Raw genomic sequence first — 15,494 nt, forward strand, 5'->3', positions numbered from 1 at the left:
AAACACTAGCAACATGGAACAAAATTCCAGGGCTAACTTACATGCAGAACATCCATGAAACCCCACTGCCAGCCACTAACCAGCTTTCTTAAATAATTTCTCAGTAATTTAGTAGCATTTTGTCCAGGTCTCCAGATTAATTCATTGGACTGGCATTGATATGCTGCAGATTAGCATCAATCACATATAGGATGAAAATGTCCCTTTTTTCTCCCCCACTCCTCTCTCTCCAGTAGCCTGAATGTGCCCTCTGATATTTTTACCGCTACTCCTGCTTGTTTCTCACTTTTCTTCCCCTGCCCTTCTGCTTTTCAGTGAGGCTTCACATCTTCACTTTTAAGGCTCCATAAATCTCTGGCTTGCCTAAATCCATCCTCACTGCTTCATATACCACGTACCTTGCTCCCCTTCATTAAACCTTTCAGCTCCTTTTCTTCACATGCTTTTCCATGCCACTATTCCTGTCTTGAAAATAACCAGTGCATCTATTTGCTCAATCTACCACCTAAATCCCTAAAAATTCCTTGAAAAAGGACCAGCAAGATACAGGAAACACTGAATTCAACAAAGCTTCTTCAGTATCAATGCTAGCCTAAGTGTCAGTTTGTGCCCTACGTGGTGCTCTGGGCCCACGTGAGGATTTGCTCTTTGATGGATGTGGCTTAGGAAGAAATCATGGGGAAGCAGGTACGTGGTTTGGCCTAGAGGTTGCTCTGCCTCCCTCCTCTTCCTCTGCTTCAGCTGTACAGTGTCAGCCACGGATATGATCACAAAGCTGCCCAGGAAGGAATCGCTGACACAGGCTCTAACATCTTTAAAAAGCCTGAACCTGAGGCCATGTAAATATCACGTATAGACGCAGACGTCTTCCCAGCTGCATGCACTGTGTGTGTAGAAAATGTTAACAGAGATACCTTTAACTCCTTCAGTATCACATGCTGCATGCCAGGCATCACATTGCAAAGCTGGAAGTGAGGAGCAATGTCTTTAGGACACAGGTACAAGCACGGAAGGTGAAACCCAGCAGCTTTGGACGCTGATGTCGCGCTGCCGCGCTCCGCGCCCGGCCCGCGGGCGCTCCTCGCGTGACACCCCGTGGCCGGCGCGCCGAACAGCAGGCCCTGCTCCTGGCATCGCTGCTGCTCTGCTCTGCCTGTGAACATGCAGGATCACACGCTGGAACCCATGGTGAGACACACGCACAGTTTGCCTAAGGGGCACACGGCATTTCGGACAGTTATACACCTTATAACATTCAACAACCTGTGTGAAGCGGTACCTCAGCGCTCTCCCTGTTCCCAGCTTTGCATCGCTCCTGCACGTCTGTTTTGGCAGCAGCTGCAGGTGGGTGAGGGGCACTTCCAAAGCACCATCATCCCAGAGCAGGATTCAGCCAGGAGCCCTTATTCCAAGCTGGGGAAGATAAGTTCATCTATTTTTTTAAAGTTACAGGACTTAAATGCATTTTAGGATAAAGAATCCAAAATAAAACAGCAACTGGGTTTAAATAAATCTTTGAATATCAATTGGTAGTTGAACATTACTGAAGATTACTGAGATTGGTACTGAAAACCAATTTACTTCTTTCTCATCTCAACTGTAAGTTAACAACCCTGCTTAGAGAGATAACAGCTAGAACAGCAAAGATATTTGTTTATGGGCATAACGCAACTATGCAGGCACTTTGCTTGAACACGCATTTGCTTGAATACACACTAGCATATTTACTCCTGCACACCAAAGGGCACCCACGAGGCAAGCACAACAAACTATACCAGTGTGGAAACAGCAGCAAAAACAGGTCATTTATCAGCAAGTTACACACGTGTGCTCACTGGCCAAGTGAACACGCGAGAATCTGAGGCTTGCTGCAGATCCAGCAGCAGGCTGAAACCTAAACAAATGGGCAGCAGGGCAATGGGAAGAATGACCTCCCGCTGTATCGAGTTTAAAGCTGGGCATTGCCAAGAGACCAATGAAGCAGCTGGGGTATGCACTGAGCTAATCCCTGCAGTACCGTGGAGCCAGAGCAAAGAGAGCCCAGGGAAGGCAGCTGGAGGGTTAAACCCCAGCCCTGTACACTGCCCATGGGCTCGGAGCTCTGCGCTGGAACAGGGCAGTGCAGAGGGAGCCCTCACACACCGGTCCCCCCGCCACCTTTGTACTTGCTCCTCTCTGGATGCTGTCATGGTGCAACGGTGAAAAGTTTCAAATGCTTTCAGTTGCTTTGCTGAAGAAGAAAACTAGCTCATGATCAGCTGGAAGGTATAAATGCCAGTTGCCAAACCACCCAACTGCTGCTGGGTTATTGCGCTCTCTCCTCCACCTGCCCCCTCCCACTAGACATGTGTGTTCAGCCAATTTGTGATCAAAATGTACTGGGCTCAGGCACGAGAAAACAGCATTTTAACAGATGGGTGCAAAACAGATAAAAGGATTGAAAGGTGAAATTACATAGGGCGATATCATACACTACTGCAGTTACACACACGCCTTCCACCACTGCACAAGCACTACCRTATTTAGAGTGCTCTGAATATATGTGTTTATACTATATTAGAGTTAACAGTGATCTGATTGAGGGCAGACAAGCTGAAATGAAGAGGATGAGCGATCCTAGAGGGAAGCAAGGACAACCTCTACTCTAGTATTTCTGAATGGCACTTCTTTTCTACATTAACATTGAGCCTTCTGCCAGCTTCAAAAGGCAGGTTGGTATTTTAGAAAAGAAAATGAGAAGAAAATGMAAGTCACGCAGGCCCATATACATGCAAAAAGCTAAGCAAAATGCCAGGCCAGACTTTCATGTCCTAGAAGCAGAGTTGTGCAAGCCCAGTGCAGCACCCTTCAAATGCACCTGCGGTGGCCAGATGCAGAAACGAGGGCAGTCACTTCCCCACCACACTCTTGGCTCCTGCTGGACTTGCACATACCCAGGGGCGGTGCCGTAGCTGTTCRGTGAGTGACAAGCATCCACGCTAAGCTGTTTATTGATGTTCCTTGCTTGCTCTTTAGAGTGTCTTTAATTAAATGCATTTTTTCAGCTGACCATTTATCTTCCTTGAGTAGTCTGAGCAGTTAGTTTGCACATTGTGTAAGGGTGTCTTGCAATGAATTATCCTGGTATGACTTTATAAAAGTGTCTCAATGAACTTCTATGAAGTTCTGACAACAGAGAAACTTCTTCTCCTTGGAGATTTCTTCCATTCTCACATGGTATTTACATTCCTAAGCTTGGCAGCAATCACTGGTCTTGGCATTCGCTGCTGTGTGACTGGCTCATATGCTCATTCATGCACTCTGTTTTGAAGAATCCCCTCTGGCTGCTTTGCACAAGGATTTTGCCTTCAACTGTTGTTTACTCCCTTTTGCCTGTTTCTGCGGAAAGGAAGGGTGATGCCAGAAGCAAGATATTCTACTAGAGGGGTGAGAGATTCCATTACAGAGGTGTGAGAGCAGTGTCTTTTGAGATCTCACAGGTCAACTCAGTATCAGTTGAGTAGATTTATGAATTCAGAAAGCCTTTTTCTTTCCATCATTTCCCTGTCCTCTGCTCTTACATTCATTTGTCTTTCCTCATGTGCTTGCATTTGCCTGGAACCCCTRTTCTGATCTGTACATCCACTATCACCCACCCTTCAGCATATCTTTACTAACAAGACCATTTATAATTTCAAGAGGCATAAAATCCCATCCTCCATTGCTCCCCACAATGTTCAAAGGAGAGCTGCCTTTGTATGGCTATTTGGTGCAGCAAGATCTTCCTTTTATTCAATGCTGAGTTGAACACATTAAACCTATATTAATTGATTAAAAATAAAAGGAATAAAAATTTATTGGAAAAAGACAAACTAGTCAAGTATGAATAAAAAAGGAGAACGCAAGGTCCGAAAACCGGTGATTATATCAAATCTTGACTAGACTGTCCCTCCTTWCTCCATACAAATGGGAGCTGCCATACTTTATTACTGTAAAAATTGTAGGCAGCCCATTTCTGTGAAGAGTCCTGAGGACAAGAAAGATCAAAGCTGTGAGGGCCTAACCACAAGTAGACTGAAATCGGGAAGTACCTCTATGGTAGACACTACAATTTGAAAGCCTCACATTCACCTGTCAGAGTGAGAAGAATATTAATCTGGGTATTGCTTCATTCTACCATCCTGTTATAAATCATTTTCCTGTATCACTCATTCCTCCACATAAACCAGAAATGAATACCCTATACTTACTTCTTGAACAGAACTTGAGACACTGAGTGCTTTTTGTAGCTATTAATTACTTCAGTAGTAATTTTTGTCAACATTGTACTATTGGGTGAAATTTTGTGGTTGCTATTGTACAATAAACAAATTCTTTAAAGAGAGATCTCTTATAAAATCCAATTATAAAATATACATAGCTTTTTCAAATTATTAAATTCAAAGACGTTATAATGATTTATTTCAGAGAAAGAAGTTAATGTGGAGATAAAATTGCATAGCAATTAAACAAAAAAGCTGAACTCACAAGTACACCATTTAAAACAAAAGCTACCAAACAAAACTGTCTCTTTTCTATACTCTGTCCTACCTTCAGAGTCTTCTTGAGTTTAGAAAAGAATATGTAGAAGCAACTTTTTTCTTATCCCCTTAGTTCCTCTGGAAGAAATAAGAAGATGAAAAAAACGAACAAATAAACAAGCACTCAGCACTGTAGTAGCACATTCTAAAAACTAAACCAAAATTCTGTCCAAGTGTTAAAAGACAATGCTGCTAACATACGTGCAGTCTCATTTGCCACCGTTTGGTTTGAGAAAACTTCACTTCTAAGGGGAAGGAAGAACCAAATTAAAGAATTTCTTCTTTTCTCTTCACCTAAAAAAAAAAAAAAAAATCAAGAAGAAGGAATATTTCCCTAGGTATTCCATTTATTATTCTTCAAATAATAAGTACCCCATTTTTTTTTTTTTTCATGTTGGGTAATTATATAACTTTTTGGAACAATACTTGTTTTGACTTTCCAGTCACTGTGTTTATATTTGAGGGCAGCATAGAGAAGAAAGGCAATATTGCAAGTGTGCAGAGCCAAAATAGCAATCAATAAAACCATGCCAACTTGGTCGCGCTGAAGGTGAAATAGGTTTTGTATCTTCTGAGGAGAATAACTCCTCAGAACAGTGGCTCTTTGTACAGCCACTTGTGCTGCTCGTGCTCTGGAAAACAAGCTTTGGAAAAAAGTTGGAGAGAGACTTCAACAAATTAGCAGGACAAGTCAAATGGAAAATTGCAAGAGTCRAGGCGTATTAATGACACAGGAAACCATGTTCTCTTGAGCACGGGGACTGTGTAAATGGCGGTTTCCTTCAGTGCATGCATTTGTCTTCCTTCCACCAGCAGCTCAAATGACTTCATAAATAGCTACTACTGGCAAATGCAGCTAGCACTTTTAAAAATACCATCATCAGTGTTACCGTGAGGATAATACAGGGCCCGGGTGGTGTGGAAACCATGACTACMCATGGAAATCATGTGTAGTCATGAGTAAACAAGTTGGGAAGACCTGTCTTAAATTATGCTGTTTTTTCACATTAGAAGGAAGATGGTACCTGGGCTGTGCCTTGCAGATAAGCTAGAAACACAACTTGGAGTAGGACAGAAAATTCTAACAAGAAGATGTTCTGTTTTCAAATACAAAATATAATCCAAACAAGCTAGTGGCAGCAAAACCTTTCATATGTTATGGCTGGTCTATGTTCTGAGAACCMATAAGGGAAGCAAAGCTTAAATTAAGTATAAAATTATAGGGTGAACCTGCTCAAAAAACCAACCACAATCTGTTAGACTGTGAATTAGTTTTGTTTTCAGACATGAGCTAAGTCAAGAGGTTTCACCTCCAACATGCCTCTGTGAGGCTTCAGCCCCATTTCAGGCCGTCTAGAGCCTGTAGCCCTAGTGCAGCACTCCACATGGCAACATCCAGTTCTCTGGTGTCTTAAGCAAAAACAAACTTCTCAGCCAACTTCTCAGAGAGATAGTAGAGCTGTCCATAAAACATATGGGAGAGATTAACTGAATTTATATAGAAAAATYACCAAAGTGGATAAGCTGGGAGCCACAGAGGCTGATCAGAAACTTGGCACAGAAGAAGGCAGCAGTACTCATAGACCCACACTCAAACACGCTCACATTTATGCTTTCATACAGCTCATCTCATAAATACTCAATACCCTTCTTGTTGGAATAGCTCCAAAGGTGGGTGGCACATTTTTAACCCAGGATGATTGTATTTTAGCAGCTCCTCTCCTCTGCAGGAGGTCCCTTTGCCTCTTCTACCAAAAGCACAGTTGTCTAGACCATCCCCACTGCCTCCTCCCATGAAACATGAGGCACAGGCGCATTAAAACAGCTCCCCTTCAAGCCAGAAGACAATATTCCCTACTTGGTTTGTCCCTTGACTACTGTACCTGACAGAAATCACTGGGATTTGTTCCAAGTGACTAAAACCATGGTCAGGCTGATGCTGGACTTGCTTACATTTTCCAAAAGGCACAACAGTCTCATTCTCCAAAGGGAAAACAGGCTGACCGCTCACATACAGAGGTACCTGAGGATGCTGACAGGGCATGTTAGGTGATTACAAACAGAAAAGCTGACTCTTACCAAATAAAAGAGACTGCCTCCACAAATACTTTCCTGGATGAAGTAAGGCCCTGGTTTAAGCCTGTGCATACCTATCACTTGAATCAASATGCAGTAATATGAAAATGCATACCTGGACCTGCTCAAAGCCTGATCTTTGAGGCCTTAAATCTACCTTTTCATTATAGAAAAAGACTATCCCACAATTCTGACATACTTTCTCTAATAGCATATGGCAGCTCTATTCCAAGTCTGAGTTAATTAAGAAAAARGAAATCCTAGCTTCACTCTAGTTCCAAATTCTCACAGGCCGTTTCCCAGTCCRTGTAGAACATGTTCAGAAAAGTTTTGGTCAATCCCAGTATGGAGCAACAGTCACTTAATAATAAGCCTCCATGCAGAAGGGGTCTCTCTCATTGCCAGGATGTGAAATCGAAGTAAGACTAGTCTGTTCCTTCATTCTACCATAAATATCAGTACTACCCCAAAACCCCAAACCTCGGAACATTGCTGGTTTAACATGGTGCTCTATTAATTAAACCATTTATTAAAGCCAAGACACAGGTCTTAAATGGGAAACAAAATACTAGAAATTGTTAAATCTGTTCAAAACTGGGAAGTTTTGTGTTACTGTGGGTAGAAATAGTTTTATTACCCACACATACACTTTGAGAAAGGAAATGCGAATAGTTGTAAGACTGTCTCCCTTCTCTTTTCAACAAAAAAGAGTATTTCCTCCTGGTAAGAAAGATTTTTAAATAATAGCAATAAAATGATGGCAATAAAATAGACAAAAATTTTGCCAACTTTCAAATTCTTTTTAATAGCACTTTCTTTGATGGGAAAATGATTTTCTTAAAATGAGATTTGGGGTATTGCGATTTTCTCTGAAATTTGAATGTTGGGACTCAAAGATTATGGGGCGCTAGACTAAATAATACCCTGGGTGCTGCTATGTGTATCTCACAGGGGTTTTCATATGGCTGAGCATGTCCAATAGGTGATGGAAGATTTGGTGAAAACAACAAGACTGAGGTTGCCTAAATGGAGAATCTCGTGCAAAAATGCAGTCATATTTCCAAACTGACATTTCAGGTTTATAAAACTACTGAATCTTCTTTTCTAAGCAGACATGGGAGGCACTAATCTGTGGCTTAGTATTGCTCTAGGCAACACTTGCACACTGAGTTTTATTAACATCAGCTACCAAGTAGGAGCCATGCTGATTGTTCTGATTTCTATTCCCAATGCATCAAAAAACAAAGATGTGCAGAAGATAATGTCCTGGGAGGGAAGTGAAGAAGATGTGGAAAAACAAAAAGGCCCACTGAAAACACACCCTGGATGTTTCTTCCCAAGTAGTTTTGGTGATAGACTAAGGCAAATAGGACAAATATAAAATCTTTACCATTACTTGTCATGACTCTTTGACCATTGACTTTATTGAAGTTATCTTCCTGGAACTGGAAGGCTGCCCTGGTACACAAGAATTTAAAGCCCTTCAGAGAATAATCCAATTTACTTTCACTTCTAAAATTAGGTTTTATGGCCTTTCAGATTAAGAAAATAAATTGCAATGCAAACAACTCACTAATTAAGAGACACAAYGGGCTAACGAAGACTATAGCCTTGGAGAACTTTCAAAGTAAATAAAAAAAAATGAGGTGTTATTTAAGGACATACCATTTTAAGCAGGTAACTAAGCTATGAAGTAAATATGCAACAAGMAGGACTTTCACATATTTTTAGCATATGATTAAACTAAGCAGTTGAAGTATTTCTCATTAAATAAATTCTTACMTGACTACAGTTTCATGTATGGGAGACAAGTGGAGAAGCAATTCCAAGGGCTGCCAGTTGTTCAAGGTWTTTAAAACACAAAATGTTACAAAATATACAGAAACATGCTTAAAGCATAATGTAGCTCAGTCATTTCAACCCCAGGCATTTGACAGAGACCAATTATCTTTGAACAAATCTCATTTTATCACAAAATGTTTAGTAATTCAACAGATGATTCCAGTGGGGTAAGTCTTTTATAGTCCCCCAGTCCTTTAATTAAAATCTAGCCCAAGTCCCAAAATTGCAGATTAAAAATATYGTGGTGAACAGGTAAATTAATTTGCACAGCATGAAAAATGCATCTCAGACCTTTGCAATAAACATRGCACCTCTTCAGTGCTCTTCAGGCAGTCCCTTTTTCATTTTTCAAATTTTAAATTATCAGAGAAATGTTTCTGCTACTGATTGAAAATCAGTTTGACACTCGATCAGAATCTTCAGAGGTACAAAACTCCCCCTGTGGCTTGATCTTTGAATTCAACAGCCTTGCTCAGGGTCAAACAGTCCTCTGTGTTACCACAGCACGTTAAGGAAAGCTGCTTCTCAATGGCTCTGTCTGTCGACACCCTAGAGCTTTAGAGAAACGTTTCAACCAAATTCTCTCCCATTCAAATCTGTTCAGCCTCATAGTGATGTCTTCTAAAGTATCAATCCATTCCATATCTTTTTATACGGACTCAAGTGTCACTTACGGAATTATTCTCAGTTCATAGCTCTMCGTCATCCTTGTGTAACTTCAACTCAGACCAATGAATCAACTACATAAGTAAATCATAATGCTACACTCAGCAGTATGTGGAAAATCTGTCTTTTATGTTGCCCTTTAGCTAGGAAAACTCTTGAATAAAAGAAGGRCAGTTATATTAGGAAACCTTTGGCTTCTGTTGAAACCACTGAAAAACAATATATCATAATGATCACCTCCCATGGTGAGGTGATCCATGATGATCATAGGATGATAAACACTTTGAATGCAAAAATGCTGGTATTTTTGTTAGGGAGAATTCATACAGCTTTGCTGTCTTCCAGGTTGGATAAATTCAGACTCACACAGGAGAAGTTGTAGTGTRCTTTGGTTTCATATAAAAATTGTTGTTTACTGGGTACCTTTTATCTTATGCTGTATTAACTAACTGGATTGTCTAACTTTTCTTTTTGTACACCCTGGTGTTATTCTCAATCACTTTAGTACAACTRGAGAAAATTATCAATTCACATTTCTCCTTGCATTTCTGACAGGAAAAGAATTGAGCTTCATTTAAAAAATATTGTTGTTTATGTTAAAAAAAACTTTACATCACATGACATGCTATTTGTGGGTATTAGCATTTCTATCTGACATGATAGAAAACAAGAAAGAGATACTAATATCAATGACATAAAAATTATATCATTATGCAATCATGTCATTTTCACTGGGTAGCTTCCAAGTTTAGGAACAGATCCTAGGTATATTGTAACAGAAAATGAATCTTGCCTTAGGAAGAAGATGTGGATAACTGAGGGAGAATTCCACTTCCCACCGTTATTACAGTTTATGCCTATACTAGGAAGAATTTCAGGTCATCAGTTTTCTGCTAACTAAAAGTGGACATATTTTATTTTGCCAGTCACCACTTTAAAAGGTTATGATAAAGCCTCCTTTAAAAAATAAAACATTTTTAAAAAATTAAACATTTTGCCATGGAGAGCAACAGTTCTGAATATTCTTGTGAATATTCATAATACTACTTTAAAGGAAACACTGCTTTACTGAGATTTATGTTACATCCTGAGAAAGAGCCTGTGATAAACTGGTAGGTCATCTGTTTATGGAACAAGACACTTKAGGGGAAGAAAACCTTTAGAGCTGGTGGAAAAAGGGTAAAGAATTCAATGTCTTCTCACTATCCAAGGTACTTTTTGTAAAATCCATTATCAAAGAGGGAAAAAAAAGAAGAATACTCCACTATCTGAGTAGTGTCAAAAAAGCCCCAAGGCCAGATTAATCTTCTCCTGGAAGTACTACACTCATGATTTTGCAATAGCCCTTAAAGTTATTAAGAATGGATGAAATAAAGCTGAAGCCTGCCCTCCAAACTGAAAACGAATTACGAGAGACACACATTAATAGTTCCGCATACAGGCCAACCTCTTCTGGTAACAAAACAGATTAGACAGCAAAATTCAGAACATTAATGGATCAATTCCAAAGAGATGTCTTGGAAGCCAGCTATAACTTAAAGCAGAGATATGATCAAAAAGAATCCTGGCAATCAGATGAAGATGCAGCACTCCTCATGCATCCCAGCTGCATAATTACCCGTGGATGTGTGCGTCCACATGCGTGCCATAGGTAGAATTAAGACCCATACAACAGTATGCTTCAGTCACAGAATGAATTATTGTTCATCCATACAGTCTGCTTCAGGTTAAGCGTGCCATCCACCACACATTCTAAAGAGTATTTGTTGGCAGTTGGTGATTTTGCTGATATCTTATGTTAGCCCATGTTATGTGGCCCCTCTACTCTATGTGCTGATTGCCAAGAAGGGAGACATTTCGTATCTGCTGGGAAAAGGACTAGGGAGACGGGTGAGCAGCATGAATAGTTATTTTTGCAGAAACGGAGCCTGAACACTAAAAGCATTTCCTTTGCGGACGTATCCATAATTTAGGTGGGAAGASACACAGAAGTCCCTCCCTGACTCCTTTCCTTTGCATTTCTGGACAAGAAATATCTCATATTTGACAGTCGTGTGGAAGAAAGGTCCTAGCGGGGGCCTGAGGGGGCTCAGTGACTGTAGAAGGGCCTGCATTTCCACACAGACCCTGTGTACAGGCTGAGGTTAAACACAGAAGTCACTGGTGTGTCAAGAAAGAGAAATATAGTACAGGTAAACRTACCGTCAAATCAATCCATATTTCATTATGTATATTTGTCAAAAACATTCCTGCAGGTAGAAGGTTTCCAGAGGGACAGAGGCAATGACATAATATAAAGTACATAGCAATAAAAAAGTTGTTTCTGGTCAATATGTTTAGGCCTGTGTTTGGATTGGACCGTGTTGAGGGGGAAAGAAAGTCCCGTGCCTCTGGAAGGTCCCAAGAAAGACTGCAGCAAAGTGACCACTTACCCTTGGCTCGAGGTTTGGCCAGAAAGCAATATAGGTTAAAATCTAAATTGTTTTGCAGCCACATTACAGCCTCACTGAGACCAAATTCCCTGGCGCTCCAGTGACAGCGCCTGCACTCACCAAGGCAAGGCCCTGGGGGAAAACAACTTCCAATTGCCCCCAAATGACATACTCAGAGGGAAGTGTGGATTTATATTCAACCTGTCCAGGAAAAAAAAAAACCACATTTGGGCCAGGTTAGCAAGATAAGACTCAGATATTTTCTTTTCAGCCCCTGAGAGTTGCCGGAGTGTGACTCTGAAGGGGCGACAAAGTCCATGGCATCCTTGCTGGGGCCAGCGCCCGGGTTGAGCAGGAGYGGCCCCAGAGGATCCACATTCCCGGCATCTCCGGCCGCGGCGCTGGCGGCACACGCAGCAGCAGCAACTTCTGAACACGTGTGTGTGGCCACGGCGGGGTTCTGCTCCTGTATCCCACTCAGGAGTCCAACTACTCCTCCCCAAAGGAGCAACACTGGCTGCACAGGAACTGGTTAAAAAGAGTAACTATTTGCACAAGTCCATCATGAGGGTAGGACATACTCTTTATGAGCTGGCCCACCAAAAGCAAGGCTGTACTCTCCCTTCATTAAAAACTACAGCAGAATACCCTTCTTCTACCCATAAACATGTTTTTTCCTCCAGTTAGCAATAAATTCCTCACTTTGTATCAAATTCTGACCACCAAGAATAGAATCACTTTTTTCCTTGCTGTCATTCACTGCATCTTCCCCTTTCCAATGAAAAGTTACAGGATGTTGCAGACTCTTCCCCCACATAAACATTCACACATATTGCACAAAATTTCATAAATATTACCCTAACAGCACAGCACTACTTTACTTGCACTTTTTTTTTTCCTCCCCTCTATGKCAATTGGAACTTCTTCAGATTTATTTCTTCTAACAAAAATTCAAATATAGTTATTATGGTTATTTCAAAARAACCCACAAAATTGATATCCTCAGATGGTTTGCTTAGCTTTATAATAGTTGCAAAGTGATTTTAGTGATTTTAACATGACGAGTTCAGATCAAATATATTGAGATAAAGAAGTGAGGATTTTTTAAAAATTAAAATAGGTTGTTGAGGATTATAGAAAATGAGAGTCAGAAGGCAGTTACTTCATGAAAGATCTGTCAAGGCAAAGGTGAGAGCAACACTGCAAAACAGACCTAGAGAACAGTGCAATTTGCATCATCTGGTTATAATTTTCCTGGCTACCGAGAAGCTTGTTCCTACTCATCTATAGAATGATTCTGCTACAGCTACTACTAAATACAGCTACTAAACTTATAGCCAGATTCTTCTCACATTCCCACATTTTCTTTCTACAGAGAGTTCAAACAAAACTTCAGCTATTTATCTCACAAGGATTAATACATCTTCACTATAAATCTACCCCCTGAAGTACAATGTAAGTTACTTAAGTGCTCCATGATCTATATGTTAATATAAATTGCAAATGATTAATTGAAGATGCAGAACTGGAGAAAGGTCTGCAAAGTCCTTCCAAAGATTTCAAAGTTCTGGCTTTCAGATTCACCTGCTCTGCAGTGGGTCACGCTGCCGAGTTCAGGYTTAGATTYATTATGTGCAGTCAAAGATTTTGCTCATCAGCTTTTCTTCACAAGAGCCTTGCAGCCTCAACTCTATGCAGATACAGAGGACAAATGTTACAGACATTTGCTTTTTTCTTATCCATCCATCCAAGACTGACTGTTTAAAAAGGTTCCCCATTCCAAAAATGCTTAAAACATCACATAGTTTCCTTAAAGTCATAGCTTCAGTTGGCAGAAACTGTGCTAAATCACACACAGGAGGACTATACACTTAGGTGCTTTATTCAGAAAGCATCTATTCCGTGTCAGAGATTTCTATTTCCCCTGCTAATTACATGGAATGAGACATAGGTGAGCCTAAAAAGAACACCTCTCTATTTGAAATTAATCCTATTGTTTTCTACTCTTGTTTATTGCTAATGATACTTTCTATATCTCAGTACTTCAATGCCATTAGAAATTTCGTTATGACCAACAGCTTTTATTTCAAGCAATGCCTAGAGAATCAAAGCAAAGCAGATGCTGACAAAAGGTACTTGATATCTCTTTATCCTGGAACATTTTAAGGTCAGCAGAAGGTCCACCAGCACCAGCTGAGGCCCCAAGCCCACAGCYAGCTGGTTGCCCGCTTGCAGGAGGAGCGCATTGCAGCGGTCAGCCCCAAGTCCTGGTGCCCAGGCCCTCTGCTCGAGCTCACTTTGCCTCGAAGCTTGGCAGGAAGCTGCTCCTTGGGACAGAGGTGCCAGGGCTGATGCACAGGAGGGGCTGCGAGGCGCTGGCAGCGAAGAGAGCGCAGCGGGGAAGGCCCCGAGCCCCTCACCGGGGYGAACGCGGCAGAGCGGCCACTGCTCGTCCGGCCGGGCTGCGACTCGGCGCTGCGGCCGAGCTCCTGCAAGCGGCGATCCCTGCCTCCCGGGCACGTAACCGGGCTCTACGACTGGGTCCCTTCTGGAAAACCGTTGGAGAGAGCTGCGCCGTCCCAGTGACATCCCCTGCACTGCCCCATGAAGGGCAGGATGATCTAACACCCAGAGACGGTGAGAGCTGAGTATTTAGTATTTAGTCAATACAGTTTGTCAAAAAGAGAAACAGAATGCCAACATTTTTTCTTTCATTAAAGTGGTTTTTACGTGYAAGTGGTCAGCATCCAGATTTGAGTTTATAGCATTAACAAAAGATGATAAAATGGACAAAGAGCCCCACAGAATTAAAATCCTTGTAGGTTGATATTGTCAAATATAAAGAAACACATAGTAAGTTTAACAGAAGGGCATAGTAAAACGCTGGCCACAAGATGAAGACAGTGCTGTTCTATACTGGAAACATTAGGATAGTTGACTTTTAAGGCTCAATCTCTGCTTCTGTTAAAAAAAAAATAAATCTGGCAGGAAGGAACATTCTTCATCTATTTGTTTTGACACGTTTGCATTTCTGCTTCTCTCCCTGACCGTCCTGGAGAATAGAGGCTCGCACTGTCCTGCGCAGCCTTCTAGATTTTTCCACTCCTTAGATGTTTCAYGGGTTTATTTTTGGCTTGTTTTCACATCACTCGCTTTGCAGCACGGCCCTTTCATCTTCACGAGGTTTCCTCAGGAGTGCTGCAGTGTGAGCACTGTAAATGCGAGCACATCCAGCGAGGGCGGCGCGGAGCGGGCGGCAGCTCCCGCCGCCGGGCGTTGCAGCAAGCCCTGCTCACACAGCGCGCGCTCCCTCTCCAGCCAGCCGAGCCGAGAGGCTGGCGCTCCCGGCAGCCAGTGCCTTTATGGGAAACACATGGTGAGCAAAAGCCACAGCCTACTTAGGAACAAGGACGAAGAGCAAAAGTCTAGCTCCTTTTCCAGTTCCCCTGAGAAGCCAAAGTCATTGCCCTCGAAGTCACAGAACTGCATGTAAGGGCTGCTGTCCTCACATGAGGGAAAGTCCAGCCTTAACCCCAGGTTTCAGAGCACTGGCCAGCCTTGATAGCGAGAGCCCAAGGGGGAAAGGGAGCTGGGATTCAGTGCTCTGTCATGCAAACAGACCACTTTGCAAATGCACTATCTCCCTCTTTACAGATCCACGACACCAAAGTTTTAGGTGATTCCCGGAGACACTAAAAACTGCTTCTCCTTACAGGCTTCCACCTCTAGCGTTCAGCAGTATCACATCTCTTGTAATACTGCTCTCTTCAGCTTTTATCAGTTATTGGCAGTTTCCAGAATTATGGTTCAAGGAAACCTCATGAAGAAACATGAACACAGATGGACTCTCCTTATGATCCTAAAGGACAAAGCACAGAGGAAACCTTCTCTGCATGCCTTCCGGGCAGTGTTTGGGTGC

At 41.8% G+C, this 15,494-nt stretch overlaps 1 long non-coding RNA gene across 1 annotated transcript in view; it reads right to left on the minus strand.

Moving 5' to 3' along the window:
- LOC112949300 overlaps positions 1 to 1,003 on the minus strand; it is a 4,386-nt gene extending 3,383 nt beyond the window's left edge. Inside the window, exon 1 of the long non-coding RNA XR_003249804.1 lies at positions 915 to 1,003. This is a non-coding gene — a long non-coding RNA (uncharacterized LOC112949300). The remainder of the gene's footprint in view (positions 1 to 914) is intronic.
- Positions 1,004 to 15,494: the final 14,491 nt, after the last annotated feature.

Source organism: Nothoprocta perdicaria, unplaced genomic scaffold (assembly GCF_003342845.1).
Source record: "Nothoprocta perdicaria isolate Ctin4 unplaced genomic scaffold, notPer1 scaffold_29, whole genome shotgun sequence".
Classification (NCBI taxonomy): domain Eukaryota; kingdom Metazoa; phylum Chordata; class Aves; order Tinamiformes; family Tinamidae; genus Nothoprocta; species Nothoprocta perdicaria.